The sequence below is a fragment of the Cricetulus griseus genome (genome assembly GCF_003668045.3).
Source record: "Cricetulus griseus strain 17A/GY chromosome 1 unlocalized genomic scaffold, alternate assembly CriGri-PICRH-1.0 chr1_1, whole genome shotgun sequence".
Taxonomy (NCBI): Eukaryota; Metazoa; Chordata; class Mammalia; order Rodentia; family Cricetidae; genus Cricetulus; species Cricetulus griseus.
The window spans coordinates 204,584,002-204,588,785 of NW_023276807.1; the positions used below are offsets into that span (position 1 = coordinate 204,584,002).

The following is a 4,784-nucleotide window of genomic DNA, read 5'->3' on the forward strand; positions in this document are numbered from 1 at the left end:
GTTCCATTTACTTAGTTATTCTCTTATTTCTTCCATCAGACTGTTTTGGGTTTTCTTAGATAGATAGATAGATAGATAGATAGATAGATAGATAGATATTGATAAGTATTTCATTTTAAAAATGCTTCATGCCTTTAACCCCCACACTTGGAAGGCAGAGGCAGGAAGATCTTTGTGAGTTCAAGGCCAGCCTGATCTACAGAGGGAATTCTAGGACAGCCAGGTGGTTTCGGAGAAACCTGTCTCAAGAAGACCTTATACATATGGTAGCCAGGCATTGATGGCTCATGCCTTTAATCTCAGCACTTGGGAGGCAGAGGTAGGCAGATCTCTGTGAATTCAAGGCCAGCATGGTCTACAGAGGGAGTTCCAGGACAACCTTCAAAGCAATATAGAGAAACCCTGTCTCGAAAAACATTATACACACACACACACACACACACACACACACACACACACATATATATATATATACACACACACACACACACATATATATATATATATATATATATATATATATATATATATAGTCTTTGCCTGAGTATGCATTGTACCAAGTGTTTGCCTGACACACATGGAGGCCAGAAGAGGGACCAGATTCTCTGATGGTTGTGAGCCTCCTTGTGGGTGCAAGGACTTGAACCTGGAGTCCTCTGGAAGAACAGCAAGAGTTCTTAACTTCTGAGCTACCTCTCTAAGCCCCAAATATTTTAATTTTATGTGAATGCAAAGATGTTTACTTGGTAAGTGATGGCATGGCAAATAAGTTGCTAAGTAAGAAAATAATATGATGTTTATTTTTAAAAGTTATTCTTTCCCAATTTCATACACAGACACATGCATATACATTATATAAATGCACAGTTTATAAAGCCTGTTGACATACAGTAGTTTCAGAAATCCACTTGGTTTTCTCTTGACTTGGGAAAATGATCTAGAGTTCAGCGATCAGCAACCATAAACTCTTCTGTGTGGTGGGTATCTTGTTTCCATTTTCTAGGTCTTCCACTCTGGCCTGGGTCATGAGGTGGATGATATTTTCCTCTGATGTCAATGTGAATAATCATGTTGCCAATTCTTCCAATGATCTTTTTATACTTAGTCTGAAATTTGTTTTGTATCTGCTGCAACCATGTCTCCACCACCAATGAAATATCTTGCCTCGTCTTGGGGTCTGTCTTGTCCATCTCCTTGGTACCCTGCTTGGAGGCAATGTCTTAGAGTCATCACCTACACTTTAGTTTCTCCAAGCCTGCAAGCCTCAGTAAGGCTTGTTATATATACATATATATATATATATATATATATATATAATATATATATATATATACATATATTTATTACATATAAAACTTTGATTTTTAAAAAATTTTTATTTTCCATTATGTGTATGGATGTATCTATGCATGTGTTCAGTATCCTTGGAGGCCAGGTGCTAGGAACTGAAATTTAGTTGGCAGCAAGAGCAGTACACACTCAACCACCGATCCATCTCTCCAGCCTCCCTCCATGCTCTCTCTCTCACTCTCTCTCTCTCTCTCTCTCTCTCTCTCTCTCTCTCTCTCTCTCCCTCTCGTGTGTGTGTGTGTGTGTGTGTGTGTGTGTGTGTGTGTGTGTGTGCACGCACCTGTGCATATGCAGGGGTGTCCCACTGCATTTCATTAGGGTTGCCTGCATTCTCGATAGATCATTTACTTGAGCAAGGTCAATGATTGATAAAAACCACTGAGGACTCCTGTTCCCCCAGCATAATATATGTGTTTTCAAGATATTATTCTACTAATAGTGTGAAAGATGAACTAAATGTGGATACAATAAGAAATAGGATGGCTTGGTATAATTTTGTTTTTAAAACGAGGTGCAAACAGAAATAAAAGAGTAAACTAAGAATGGCGCTATGATGGTCAACCTTGATTGTCAACGTAACAGATGATTTGGGTTGAACTGTCTCACATACCTCTGCGAGGGTCTCTAAGGACATTTCTGGGAAAGAATAACTGAGGAGGAAAGACCCTCTTTCCCCAGAGTGGGAAACACCTTTGGTTGGGTGGCCCATATAACAGAGTTTCAAGGAAAAGCAACACCACTTGCCTGTGGGCCTTCACTTTTTGCTGGTAAGTGTATCTATCCTGCTGCTGCCGCTAACGATGATGATGATGGTGGTGACGATAATAATGATAATGGTGATAACGATGTTATCCTCCACTGATGTCAGAATCCAGCTTCTTCTGACTCCCAAGAGGGACTCAGACCAGCCCCTCGCCAAGAATCTTCCTGGTCTTCAGCACGAGTTTGGTACTAAAGGTATCTAGCTTCATAGAATGAGCAGCTACCAGTTTGCAGATAGTCAGCCCCCTGTTGGTTCTAAGTCATTCTAGGGAATCCTTTCATGCTATATATACACACTGTCCGTTCTGCTTTGCTAAAGAGCCCTGACTAATACAGCATAAGAAAAATACTGGTGGCACACACCTGTAATCCCAGGATGGTAGGCTAAGGTGGGATGGTTGCTGTGAGGTCAAGGCCAGCCTGCATTAAAAAAAAAAAAAATCCAACTCTAGAAATAAGGCAAATAATTAGGGTATTTGCTTCTCATTGGAACCAAGCAGACAGATATTCCTGCAGCTGTGAAGAGTCTTCAGCTCCTCAAATCTTCACATCGCCCCAGGGAATTGGCGTGGAAAGACTCAGAGGCCATGCTTCCATCCTTGGAGCAGGCAACACCCACTCCACCCTACCCCTCCCCTCCCCTCCCCTCCCCACTCCACCCCACCTCCACTAGCCAATCACCGAAGGAAGCCAGCGTCAGTGGTGAGCTAATTGATCTGAAGGTGGATCCTTTTAGACCAGAGATAGACAATTCTGGCCAATACGATAGAAAAGAAGCACAGCATGGAGTAGAAACCAAGCTTCCCCTAACCCAAGTGAACAAACAAGAAGAAACCACCTCCTGACTCGCTCTGTACCTGGTCCTGCATCTTTGTGTCTCCCAGAACTACTGTGGTCATTTCTCCATTGCCGACTGAAGACAACAGTGAGGTCGGTAAACAACAGAGTAGGCACTGTGAAGCTACTCAGTCAGAGCCCCACGTAACACTGGTGTTTACTGAAGTCTTTGAGGGATTTCTAAAACTTAAATCTGAAAGCCCCCATCTGTTAGATCACATCCCTCCCTCCAGGAGGGTTTAGCCAACTTCTTTGTTGATCTGTACAGCTATCTAGAACCTGGCACTTACTCGGTATCTTACAAATAGCCAATGAAACTCCAGTAGCCTGCATCACCTTGGTCCAGCTGTTTTCAACTTCTCTCTTTGTTCCTATTAAAAGTTACCAGTATTAGGGGGCTGGAGAGATGGTTCAGTGTTAAGAGTTACCATTACTGAGCTGTGACCAATGCATGTTCTTGACAAATGTCAAAGATTATAGCAAGAAATAGGTACCTCAAGGCCAGGCATCATGGTATACATCCAAGTAGTTGGGGGCGGGGGGCTAAGGCAAAAGGATCGGGAGTCAAAGAACACTATAGGCTACATGGTGAGTTCAAAGGCACCTTGGTCTATGCGAGACCAGGGAGAGACCTGTCTCAGAAACCAAGCCCCAAAAGAAACAGGAATACCAGAACAGTTCTTGCATTTGCAGTAAGAACAGAACTCTACAGAAATAATTTTGTACAGGCAATGGTGGTGCACGCCTTTAATCCCAGCACTCGGGAGGCAGAAGCAGGCATATATCTGTGAGAAGTTCTGGTCTACAGATCGAGTTCCAGGACAGGCTCCAAAACAATACAGAGAAACCCTGTCTCAAACCACCGCCCCCTCCCCAAAGACTCCCTGAGCTCTACAGTAACAATTTCATGATTTGATTAGAACATAATTATGTATGATGTTTTCATAGTTCCCTATACAAATTGTCCTAAAACAAATCAGAAAGGGAGGACTGGCCTCCTTTTGGGAGCCATCTTGCTTCCTCCTAGTAGACTGCCTAAACCATCCAACTGGGCATGCTTTTATGCTCTGGTTGCCAAGAAGCCGAGGGTGTGATCTGATGTTAACTCATAGGAACTTAGTACATTTTATAATCTATGCTTGCTTCTTTCTCGTTTCCATGGCTTTGCTTCTTTTATCTTAGTCGAATGACCTTATTGTGTTTGTCCTTATTCTAAGTTGTTTGGAATCCTTTTCAGAAAGAGTTGCATAAGAAAAAAGAAAAAATAAAGTCTGCCAGTGGTGGGACATGCCTTTAATCCCAGCACTAAGAGACAGAGGTAGGTGGATGGATCTCTGAGTTCGAGGCCAGCCTGTTCTACAGAACCACCAGGGCTACATAGAGAAACCTTATCTTGGGTGAGAAAAATAAAAAGTAACAGCTTAATTCTGAAAAGCCACACAGAGCCCAGGCTGGCACCATTTGCTTTTTGTAATGGCCTGGGAGGGCCCCCAAAGTAGCCCTGTACTTTATTTTTACAAACACATGTTAGCCACAACAGTGGTACTCACCGGAGATGTCGGGAGACAAGGGCAAAAATCACCCGTCATTTTCTACTGAATGGATGTCTGGAGGACCATTCAGGTTCCTAGGGACTGGATCTGGGGGAGGATTAATGTGAAGAGCTCTTGGAAACCAGCGTCGCCCCTGCCTGTGCGGCTATTGTTCAGAGGTGAGTGTGCCGTCTAGGTTTGAAGATAGAATCTCTCTCCTGCTTGGCCTCCAGCCCCAGGCTTTGTACAACTCTGCCCTTTCCCCTGCCTGGCCCACAGGCCTCCCCAGCCAGACCTCTGTGC

General features: G+C 43.4%; 1 pseudogene; it reads right to left on the reverse strand.

The window, feature by feature from the left end:
* Positions 1-937: 937 nt before the first annotated feature.
* Positions 938-1,190, reverse strand: LOC100767389 (annotated as a pseudogene).
* Between the last annotated feature and the right edge of the window lie 3,594 nt (positions 1,191-4,784).